The 13126-nt window shown below is 41.3% G+C and overlaps 1 protein-coding gene across 1 annotated transcript in view; it reads left to right on the plus strand.

The window, feature by feature from the left end:
- Positions 1-814: 814 nt before the first annotated feature.
- The window catches only part of SLC26A9 (solute carrier family 26 member 9), a 148231-nt gene continuing 135919 nt past the window's right edge, over positions 815-13126 (plus strand). The window contains exon 1 of the mRNA XM_088462405.1: positions 815-923. The gene's annotated coding sequence lies outside the window, so the exon portion shown is untranslated. The remainder of the gene's footprint in view (positions 924-13126) is intronic.

Here is a 13126-nt window from a genome sequence, read left to right on the forward strand (position 1 = left end):
TCTTGTATTCTAAATATGATTTAATTATAGAATATTAATTATAGTTATATAAAAAGACAAGAAAATTGAAAGTCAGGGAACTGAATTGTCTCTTTGGGCTCAGATATGAATGTATTATCTATTCTAGACAAAGTATGTGACTTTCTATTGACATAAAAAAACAGACTACTCTCGGATTGAGCATATGTGATTAAGAAGTGGTATAAAGCAGTATCATGGACCAGAATGGCTGAAAGGGAACAGCGTGACCACCAGCAGTAACCCAGCATCCCCCTCTCGGTAGCTGTACTCACTGCAGATGACTCCTAGCACCATGCCTTGACAGGGCCGAGGGGTGGTCTGACCACAATGCCTTCTTTTGGTTATATGGAGAAGAAGATGAATTTCAAGTGTATTCACAGCCAAATGAGGGAGGGGGGCTAGTTGACAGCGCCCCCTCTAAGCCTTTTTCCTTACCTCTCTCTCCCTTTACCTGGAGTTCAATTCTTGGGAAACCTTTGGAGTACTCAATGTGGTCTATTGTCCTAGATTGTATTTAGGAAATTTCAGAACAGATCAAGGCAGAAAAGGAAGCAAAGGGGTGGGTGGGTTAAGGTAGGAACAAAAAGAGGGCTGTTCTGTTCTCTCCACTTCCCCCCTCCATTCACTATCCCACCTCCTGTCTTTTCTTATCAGTTTTTCCTATCTTCTGTCTTAAGCCCTGTTGTACCATTTATAATCACTTCTCATGTGCAGCCAATCCACAGCCACTCTCTGTCTCCCTCCTCCCTATTTGCCACTGTTTATAAATGAGTTAGTTGAGATCAGAGAGGAGAGTGATTGCATTTACTTTCTCCCTCTACTTCAAGTACCTACACTTCAATTACCTCTAGCACACCTTGAGACCTATTGGTGATATCACACTCTGGATACCAAGCTGCCAGGTAAGAGCTCAGCCAGATGCATTAATATTATTACTATATGATACATCACAGACTTCTGTACGATTCTCTGTTACTAATACAACATGGTAAATGCATTCAGAAATTAAAAATCCTTTTTTTTCTAAAGAACATTATATATATATGTATATATATATATATATATATATATATATATATATATAAACCAATGTCATGTCGTCTGCAACTATTATTTCTAATTCTGTTGGAATCTGTCACGTTACTTTTAGCTTGTACATTACCAATATTCAAGAGTGGCATTACATGATTCTATCTTACTTATGGGGAGAATTACCTGTTGCTTTTAGGATGTAAGATAGATAGATAGATAGATAGATAGATAGATAGATAGATAGATAGATAGATAGATAGATAGATAGATAGATTTTGTGACTACAAATTGTTAAAGGCTTGTAAATTGTGTTGACTGTTTGAAATCACAGACAACATGTATAATTTGTTTTGATGTAATCCAAATATTTTTATTATGTATTTGATGTTTCCAATATATAATAGACTGGTTTATATAACTTATGGTTCCACCTAATACTTGAACTTTTTGAAGATATCTCACTTTTCTCTTTTGCAGAACACTTATATATCCATAGTAGATTAACATCTACCTCTTTTAATATTATCAAGCTATGTCATATCTGATAGACTGCTTCTGAATATACAAACACCAATACATGTCAACTTTTCCTAATATTCAAACATCAGGACACATTATTCTCATTTCATCTAAAGTTGTCTTTAACTAAATTGTATCTTATAATAAATGTCTCAGGAGAACTTCCTCTCAAAACTTTCATGTTACCTCCTGCTTCTTATACGCTGCATGAGACCTCGTTCTCAACCTGTGCTTCTTATACATCGTAATCATGAGACCTTCCGTCCACCTCTTGCTTTTAATACATAAGATTCATGTGACCTATCACTTACCTCTTGCTTCTAATGTGCAGACATTATAAGACTTTCCTCTCATCTTCTGCTTCTAAAACACAGGCTTCATGAGACATTCCTCTCACTGCCTGCTTCTTATATACAGGTTTCATGAGACCTTCCTCTCACCTCCTGTTTCTTATACACAGGATTCATAAGACCTTCTCACATTCTGCTTCTTATACACAGGCTTCATGAGACCTTCCTCTCACCTCCTGCTTCTAATACACAGGCTTCATGAGACCTTCCTCTGACATCCTGCTTCTTATATACAGGTTTCTTGAGAACTTCCTCTCACCTCATGCTTCTAATACACAGGCTCCATGAAACTTTCCTCTTACTTACTGCTTCTAATAAATAGGCTTCATGAGACCTTCCTCACAACTCCTGCTTCTTATATACAGGTTTAATGAGAACTTCTTCCCACATTCTGCTTCTTATACACAGGCTTCATGAGACAGTCCTCTCACCTCCTGCTTCTAATACACAGGCTTCATGAGACCTTCCTCACACCTTCTGCTTCTAATATAAAGGCTTCATGAGACCTTCCTCTTACCTTCTGCTTTTAATGTGCAGACTTCATGAGACTTTTCTCTCACCTCATGCTACTAATACACAGGCTTCATGAGACCTTCTTCTCATCTCCTGCTTCTTATATACAAGCTTCGTGAGAGCTTCCTCACACCTCCTACTTATACACAAGCTTCATGAGATCTTCCTCTCAGCTCATGCTTCTTATACACAGGCTTCATGAAATGTTCCTCTTATACACAGGCTTCATGAGACCTTCCTTTCACCTCCTGCTTCTTAACGACAGACTTCATGAGACCTTCTTCTCACCTCCTGCTACTAATACACATACTATACTTCATGATACCCTCCTCTCACCTCCTGCTTTTAATACACAGGCTTCATGAGTCTTTCCACTCACCACCTGCTTCTTATAAGCAGGTTTCATGAGACCTTCCTCTCATCTCCTACTTCTTATACACTGGCTTCATGAGACCTTCCTCCCCCCACCTTTTTATACACCGGCTTCATTAAACCTTCCTCTCGCCTCATGGTTCTAATACACAGGCTTCATGAAACTTTCTTCTCTCAACTCCTTCTTTTAATACATATACTTCCTGAGATCATCCTCTCACCTTCTGATTCTTATATACAGGCTTAATGGGACCTCCTCTCACCTCATGCTTTTGTCACACATGCTTAATGAGATCTTCTTCTCACCTCCTGCTTCTAATACACTTGCTTCATGAGACCTACTCTCACATCATGCTTTTAAAACAAAGGCTTCATGATACCTTCCTCTCACTCCTGTTTCTTATACATATGCTTCATGAAATCAGCCTCTCAGCTCATGCTTTTAATACACAGGCTTCCTGATAACTCTCTCCCTCCTCATGCTTCTAATACACAGGTTTCATGAGACCTTCCTCTCATCTCCTTCTTTTAACACACAGGATTCAGAAGTCATTCATCTCACGTCTTGCTTCTAATACACAGACTTCATTAGATCATCCTCTCACCACTTTCTAAATGCAGACTTCATGAGACCTTCCTCTCACCCCCTGCTTCTAATACACAAGCTTAATGAGACCATCCTCTCACCTCCTGTATCTAATACACAGGTTTCGTGAGAACTTCATCTAACTTCTTGCTTCTAATACACAGGCTTCATTAGATCTTCCTCTCACCACTTGTTTCCTGTATGCATACTTCATGAGACCTTCCACCCAGCTCATGCTTCTAATACACAGGCTTCAAGAGACCTTTCTCTCACCTCCTGCTTCTAATAAACAGGCTTCATGAAACTTTTCTCTCACCTCCTGCTTCTAATACGCAGGCTTCATGAAACTTTCCTCTCACCTCCTACTTCTTATACACAGGCTTTATTAGACTTTCCTCTTACCTCATGCTTGTAATACACAGGTGTCATGAGACCTTACTTTACCTCTTGCTTCTAATACACAGACTACATGAAACCCTCCTCTCAACTCCTGCTTCTAATACAAAGGCTTCATGAGATCTTCCATCATCTCCTGCTTCTGAAACACAGACGTCATGAGACTTTCCTCCCACCTTATCCTTCTAATACACAAGCTTTATGAGACCTTCCCCTTACCTCATACTTATAATACATTATCCTTATGAGACCTTCCTTAACCTCTTGCTTCTAATACACAGACCACATGAAAATTTCTTCTCACCTCCTGCTTCTAATGCAAAGGCTTCATGAAACTTACCTCTCATCTCCTGCTTCTAATACACAAGCTTTATGAGACCATCCCCTTACCTCATACTTCTAATACACAAGCTTTATCAGACCTTACTTTTGCCTCAGGCCTCTAATACACAGGCTTAATGAGACCTTTATCTCACTTTTAATACACAAGCATCATTAGATTGTCATATTACCAATTATTGTCTGTATGCAGATCTCATGAGACCTTTCTCTTACCTCATGCTTCTAATACACAGGTTTCTAGAAACTAAAGGTGGGTACACACTATACATATATATCTGCAGATCGAGTGATCTGCAGATATATGTGCAGATGATGGTTGTTCGTACACACTGAACCACGGGCCACGGGCTGTTAGCATTACCATGGGAGCATGTCTGCGGTCCGGATCACAGAAACATAGAATTTGATAGCAAATAAGAACCACTTGGCCTATCTAGCTTGCCCTTTGTTTAACCTTTTGGTAACCTCAACCCTATTTGATCCTTAGTCCTTTATAAGGATATTCTTATGCCTATCCCAAGCATGTTTAAATTGCTCTACTGTATTAGCCTGTACCACCTCTGATAGGAAGCTATTCCATTTATTCACTACCCTTTCTGTGGAGCATCTTTTCCTCAAATTTCCTTTGAACCTACTGTACCTTGTTCCAGTTTCAATGCATGTTCCAGTACTTATCTTCATTTGAAGAATATCTCCTGTACCTTTTTAAAACCCTTGATACATCTGAAAATTTCTATCATGTCCCCACTTTCCCTTCTCTACTCCAAACTATACATATTAAGACCATTTTAGTCTATCCTGGTAAGTTTTGCATTGTAGGCCATTCACCATTTTAGTTGCCCTTTTTTGTAATCTCTAATGTATTTATATCTTTCTGGTGATATGGCCTCCAGAACTGAACACAGTATTCAAGATGAGGTAGTACCAGTGACCTATACATTGGCATTATTACGTCTTTCTTCCTGCTACTGATTCCTCTCCCTATGCAACCAAGCATCTGATTTGCCTTTCTTATTGCTTTGCTACATTGCTTACATGTTTTCAGGTTATCTGAAATAGTAAAAGCCTAAATCCCTTTCCTCCTCTGTAGTTTCCATTATAGTACCCTGGATACTATATGCAGCCTTTGGGTTTTTGAGACCCAAGTGCATGATTTTACATTTTTTTAGGATTAAACTAGAGTTGCCCTGTTTTTGACCATTCCTAGTCTACCTAGGTCCTCAATCATTTGTTTTACCCCTCCTGGTGTGTCTACCCTGTTGCTTATCTTTGTGTCATCTGCAGACATATCTCCTCTTCAGCAGTGTCGACCTTGCAGAAAGTGGGAGTGGCAGCGACTGTGTGGGAGGTGGGGACATCATGTGCTGAACTTGAACCACACGCACCTGATATATCCATAGATCCCAAATGTCTAGATTTAGGGGAGACAATTTCAGTTGTAATGGACTATCGCTCAGTTCTCTAGTCAGGTGTTTTGATGGATGTGCAGGGCAATGCAGAGGTATATTTAGTGGAGGGGAAAGGATGGGGGTTAGGTACATCCCCATAGCCCTAGACAGAGACTTGGTGCATGTTACAATGTGACACAATCACCTCTGTTTTTAGGTGTGGTGTGGATGTGCTGTACCAAACATAACACTTTAGGAAGTATGTATATTTGACAGTTAATATACATTCAGTAACCACAACCTTTTATTGTATAGCATTTGACTGGAAGGGCAACTGGCAATGCCATGGGGGATATGGATACCATGTCATTGATTAAGTGCAATTACCAAACTGTAATGACACAGATACAGTGTCGTTCCAAATGCTCTAAGCATTACAATTAACATGCTACCCCACCTGACATTCAGACGCAGTGATAAACACAAATGATCCATTCAGGACCACTGGTTAGGCCAGGTTTCAGGGGTCTCCTCCAATAATTTTCCCCATTGTGAATTCTAGACCTCAAACATGCACAGCCACCAAGTACTATCTCCTAAACCTTCAAATTCTCAGGGGTCCGGCTCCAAAATCTGCAACATTTCCTCATAGTCCAAGCAGTGAACAGCTCATGGACATGGTTCCCCACTGCAGGCATTGACCCACTGGTTGACTCTTTTCAGTTGCTTAACAACACTTTTCACTATGACCTTACAATGCATAGACTTTAGGCAATAAGCACCCCATCTTTTTGTAGTAATGCACTTCTATTGCCAGTGGTACGTTTTTGTGGGTCACACTGGTTAAAAAAAATAGTACCACCACAATCCTGTCACCCATTTTCACTGCAATATTGAATTTGCACCTATTAATAGATAAGTTCCAAATTCCTCTCTAATATACAGACAGTAGGACACATACCTGTCACCTCCCTCTTGCTCAAAAGCATTGAGCTACAGACCTCTCATCTGCTTAGTCTCCCAGAATGCCACGGAGACTGACAAATTTCAGGACGTTCTCCTGGACTCCCATGACAGTAGACCACTCTCCTGGATCGGCTGTGCGCTTGACGTTGGGACCTGAGTCTATAAAGACTCAGGTTCCCACTGTCCATTAGGCGGTGGCCATTACATTGGGACCTCTGGACTAGGGATGGCCATTGAAGTCAATTCCATCAATGGTTGCCTTCGATGGCAGCAGTGATATGAACCATCGGTGGTAAACTATGCAATTATGTACTATCGATAGTTTTGCCCATCAAAAGGTTTGTGCACGCACAGAAGGGAAACTTTCCTTTGCGCATGTACGGCGGGAATGCAGCTACTGTAGATTCAACATCTGCCATGGGGGCAGGGCCCAGGGGAGGAGTCTTGATCAGTACACTGTACACTGTATGTGTGTAAAATCTGGAGCCGGACAGCTGAGCCTGTCATGTCAGCAATATAGCGAGGCGGGCCATCAGCATACTGTATGTGTGCCACACACTGCAGCACTGTGTAAGGGGGTAATGAAAAAACCATTGGTCCCAAGGCTACCATCAATTTGATTTTCCACTAACGATGGTAAAACTATTTGACATCGACTGGTGACCATAGATGATTTATTTTCTAATCATCAATGGTCGATGGCCAACCCTATGCAGCATAGGATGAGAGAGGTCCCATGGTACCGAGACATTTTGAGGGCACAGTACATAAATAGGGAACACCTAAAGACTTCCTTAGCAGTAAGCCCCTGTGGCTCAGACAGGAGGGGGAGTAGCAATGATGCCAATGAGAGACGCAGCCTCATGGAGAAATTAAGTGCTGTGCTGGAGAAGGTGACCCACTGTTTATAGTGTAACCAATATGATTAATGTGCAGGAAGAGTCGTTGAGATATGTGACCTAACATGTAACCATTATGCTTTGTGCTGGAGGAGAGGAGTAAGTTTTCTAAAGTTATCCCTGCTTCTATTACCCTACTTTATTTATATACACTTTTCATCCTATTTTTATGAGATGACCTGGTGCCCAATTTATCAGCACTGTACTGGCACCTGTAATCCACTGTACCACAACTCATCTGTATTAAACACCCGAGTATTCGAGGGACTCACCAGTACCCTACCTGTGCCTCACTTGCGACCAGCTGGATCAAAATCATACCCCTTTTACACCAGTGCTAAAACTTGGGTTATTGCAGGGTCAACCCGGGTAGCTCCTTGGTGTAAAAGGGGAATGACCCGTGAAAAACTGCAGTGTAAACGGCGCGATCCAGGTCACGATTACCTGGAGCGCGCCACATGCTGGCAAATCAGTGGCACTTGGAGATGACGTCATCTCCAAGCATCCACTTCCATCCCGGAAGAACCGAGTCATTGCAGACCTGGCTCCAGTGTGAACGGCGCCGACTCTGGAATTTCCTGGGTCAGCACCGGCTAAATTTTGGGTCTGATCCGATTTGGAACCCTGTTCCAACCTCCAGGTCAGACCCGGAATTTAGGTATAACAGTGGTATCAGTGTGGTGCACCGTACCACATGACACTGCAGACATTTGTACCCAGTACCAGGGGTTTTTACACACACATCAGTATTCAGATCTCTATCCCCCGTTGAATAGTCACAAATGAGGTCACAGAAATCATTATACATACAGCTACCCTCCTCTACCTTTTGATGGTGGCCAGAACAGAAGTTATTGATTTAGCAAAAGCTTTTTCTAGGAAGGACTCTCTCAAAGTGACTTCTAAACATGACTCAATGTTATCAAGGAGCAAAACACTCACATTACTGTGGAAAAAACTGATAGGACTGATATGATATGGTAAGGAAACTTTAACCCTTCAATGACCAACTATTATCATAGTAGTACATTATGGCTTACCAGTGATGTAAAAAATCCCCAGGTTTTCCATGTTGTTTTCTGTAGATAATGTAGTTTGTTGATTTTAAAAATGATAAGTCTGCATTGCTGTCTAAAGGCTGATTTGCAGGGCTGAAACCACCAGGAAGGGTTACACAGCTGCCTTGTTACCAAGAAATTTATATTAGGTATTTTAATCAAACACAAAACCAAACATCTAGTTTAATGTAGTTGAATTTGGTGAAACATTAGGTGTAATAAGTGGAAATGTGGGAGTGAAAGTTCCGCTAATTTCTAGTGTCCAAGAAGATTCATTCATTGTGACTGATTGAATTTGCCCCTTAGTATATCCCTCCTGACAGCTGATTACAGCAAGATGCGACACATACTGTATCACGTGACTTTACAATGTGTACTTTGTTTGGCCACGGTGGGGCTCATGCAGACTTGTATGTACTGTGTACATGCATTTTGCGCACCTGCTATATGCATGCCTATCAAATAGTATTTAGCATATCTGATTCCTAGCGTGAAGTGGGGTGAAAAGGGGGTAGGAGGGGTGTGTGTAGACATTGTCGAAATTCAGTAATGGAGTGTCTCTACAAAATGCATACCGTTCTGACTGTGAATAGATGCGGGTGGCAGTCGGGAAGCCGACGGACGTAATCCCGACCACCGGCTTCCTGACTGTCTAATCCTGGCAAGGGTCCAAAGACAGGGTCGAAATCCCAACGCCTGTCATTAGACATACGCCCGGGGGACCGAAACCCGGCATCCCGATGGGAGGGACGCCGGGCACCAAGCGTGGATAGCCGCGGGGGGGAGGGTTAGGTTTAGGGTTCCCAGGGGGGATTTAGGGTTAGGCACCCCCCCCCCAGGAAGTTAGAGTCAGGCTAGGGGAAGTGGGGGTTAAGGTTAGGCACCCCCGGGGGGGACTTAGGTTTAGGCAGCTGGGAAGGGGGGTTTAGGTTTAGGCACTTAGAGGGGGGTTAGGGATAGGCACTGGGGGGAGGCTAGGGTTAGGCACCCCTAAGGGAGGGTTAGGGTTATGGGGTAGAATAGGTTAGCAAATACTTACCTTAGAACGATCAGGATTTTCACTGCTGTCGGGATTTGAACCGCCAGCCATGCGTCCGGCTGTAAATTATACCGATTCCATAGATACATATGGAGACAGAACACTTGCAGGTTTTCATTCCTTGGTGCAAGATGTATGCTGATAATCATCACCACTAATCTCGCATAGCTGTAAAATAAAAATAAAAGCTTGGCCTGCTCCCCTCTAAAATTACAACCAGCATGTGGTCCCCCTGAATTCGCCACTACCAGCACTAGGCATTGACATTCAGCACTAGCGTCTTCTCACCCACAAAAAAAAAATGTGGGCACCAGACAAGAAAAACAAGCCCCGTGCTGATAGCACTAGGGATTCTTCCCACACCCCTGGTCTGTGGATGTGTTATAATAAATTGTTGAAAATATAAAAAAAAGGTTTTAAAGGTACCAGGAAGCCCTGTCATGCCTAAAATGCTAGTGATTGCTGTCACTTCATTTGTAGAACTACAAGTGCCAGCAAGCCCATGGAGAGCATACCAATGGCTGTAGGGGCATGTTGGCACTTGTAGTTCACCTGTAAAAAAAAATACAGGTTTTTTTCTTCCATGGATCCTGCACCGGGGGAGAGGCGTATCTACATCTTCTTTCCCTCTACATCGATCATATGGTGCATTGTATACTTGGGCTATGGCAACCACCCCTATCCTCCTCTTTAAACGCAGAGATACATAGACGTACTCCATTCTGCTGTGCATGTGGATAAACCCAGCAAAATGCATTTAGGTCCTATGCTATATGAGCCCCTGAGTAGTTGATGATGGTGGGTTTTTTTTAATAAGAAAATATGTAACTGTGTTGCTGGAATAATTCAGTGTAAATCAAGTGCACTGGTATATTCTACGTGTCTTGCATCTATCCCTGTGAGCACTGACTTCCCAGACTACCATACCAGTTCTTCAGTTGTACTAACATATATCAATTTCATCTGAGGAAAGACCACCTACACAACTTGACAAACAGTTTATTGTAGATGGCAAATATCCACCCATTGTTCAGCAACTTAAGAGTTCCCTACTCCTCTCAGTAGAATTGACTGTACTTTTGAATCCCTTGAATGTTATTGAGAAAACATCCTGGGCTTTTATATGACTTGCCGTGTTGGCAGTCACTGTCAGGGATCTCATTAAGGTCCCTACTGACCGCAGACATGAGCAGGGCCCAAAACACAATGACTGCCAGCTTCATGGGGCCCCAGCAGCTGAGGGGTCCTGATGGGCTACTCAGTTGCCAGGCCTTGTAGTAGCTGCTACTCCTGCTGTTGGTAGTTATTCCCACAAATCTATCCTTATATTATTATGGATATCAATTTCCAGGGGAAGATTTGGAAGAAAGAAGTTAAAAATACAAAAATGTTATTTTTTTCTGTAATGTTATTTTTTTCTGCTGCATTTGTCTATCATAAATGTGGAAAAACTTTATATTCTGCCAAAGTTTCTGTGTATGCACTAAATGAACATTGGCATGCTCAGCAGTATGATATAAGTCTCAGAACGCATGAAAGACTATAGAGGCTCTACAGAGGCGCCAACCTAGCACAATAGGGGGCACCACATGAAATTGTCAGTCTGACTAATTGGCACCAGGTAAATTGCTTTACACAATTCAAGCAGTGTGCTGAACTACAAGTAGCACAATAACATTACAGACGTTTTCATGACACATTGGCACTAGTATTTTGCAAACAGTTGGAATTCAACAGGTTCCATAAATCTGCAAAATAGAGGAGCTCCTTCTCTCTCCAGCTGCTCATTGACAAACATTATAATACACTAGCCAACCCGGACTGGCTGTGCTGGAGGATGGCAGGGCAGAGGAGGAACAGCCGAGGGAAAGGGGAGGGATCTGAAAAGGTCCCTCTATCACTTAAAATCTGAAGAAAGCCATCTGAAGATGGTGTAAGCTGTGTAGTGCTTCTTTCGGAAAAAAAAAAATCACAATTTGAGCATGATACAGTCGCAGTTACCGTATTTCCCATTAAAGATATGGCAAAAGTGGTAACAACACAGAGCATTTGCAATTTTATGTTATGTTGTTTCACAAAAATCTCCTCCAAAATGAATGTAATAAATACTGGCTATTCTTATTTCTAAATACTATGCAAATATTTTAACTTCTACAATATTATAGTAAATAATGAATGATAAATGTGCCCCAAAGAAAAAAAAACAGATATATATAAAAATATATAACATGATTCTTTGACTGTCAAGCCATTTTTTTGTTGGCATGTGACCTTTACACCTATTTTGCTAATGCTAATGTGTTTTCTTCTGTTATTCTAACTTATTATTATTGATTTATACTTTTCAAGTCTATGGGTATCAATAGTTAAGAACCCGTTAAACAAATGACTTTTGAATGACATCCTGCAACTTTTGCTACATACATTGCTTTATATTCTGGCTTTCCCCTGACCTTTCCATCCATGCATTTATATATCAGCCAAAGGTTTTACTTACTTATATATTGCCTTAACTAACCCACGTCAGAATCTTGAATAATCAGTAGAATCTGCTTCTTAGGCTGGGTACTCACCTGGGCAACATGTCTGCCGACCCAGGGATCTGCAGACCGAGCGCGGCCAATTGGTAATCCAATACACACTTAATCTGCCACTTAATGTGTCGGCACTGTCATTAAAACTGGGCAAACTATTTAACTTGCCCGCCCAATTGAGATGTCAGTCACTGGCAGGTCCCTGCAGCAGGTGTACGGGCGGTCGGCGGGTCTTCCCTATAGACAAGCAGATGTGCCAATATATCTGCAAGATATATCGAGATCAGCTGTACTGCAGGACCAATTCGATATATCGGTGAACAACATCATTCACAAATATATTGTCTGTACACACCCGCCAATGCACTATGCGATATGTCGTTCATCGGCTGATTGAACTACATACGAGTATCGCATAGTGTGTGCTCAGCATTAGACACTTTTGGGCTCACTGCATTGAACACAGTTGTATCCAAAGACCACTGCTGTATTATAAATATTGGGCAACCTAAATATAAAACAATGCTTGATGATAAGGTGAAAGTTCAGAAGTAACATAAGTTTATTAGTAAAAGTTGCAGAAGGACATTTATTGTGGGTCGTATAAAAAGTTGACATAAAGAATGTCTGAATATCAAATTTCAGAATGTTGACATGGACAACATGTTGACATGTCAAATGTTGACTTTCAGATAATGTACTGATAATACTGACAATGTCGACAATGGCAAAATGTCGACAATCAGCATGTTGACAATGCGTTTTTTTAGACTTTCGAAACAACCTTAACCACCCTAACTGCAGCCTAACCCTAACCGCAGCCTAACCCTAAAATTGGCTGTCGACAATGCCGACATTCCGTCAGTGTCAACATTGTGAATGTCAACATGCTGAACATATACCCATTTATCATCCAGTAGATAAAAATCAAATGTGAAAATCACCTTTAAGTTAAATGCCAATTATAGCACAAGTCAGATGATTTAAAATGATACTTGTGATGCCTTTAAAAGTATATATTTTATTATTTTAATGGGTGTTACTCTTATCTTAAAGTATTTTAAATCTCCAACAGTATTACTTGGACAAGCAACCTTTGAATACCTGAAGT

The sequence above is a fragment of the Taudactylus pleione genome, unplaced genomic scaffold (genome assembly GCF_031769625.1).
Source record: "Taudactylus pleione unplaced genomic scaffold, aTauple2 ptg001228l, whole genome shotgun sequence".
NCBI lineage: Eukaryota > Metazoa > Chordata > Amphibia > Anura > Myobatrachidae > Taudactylus > Taudactylus pleione.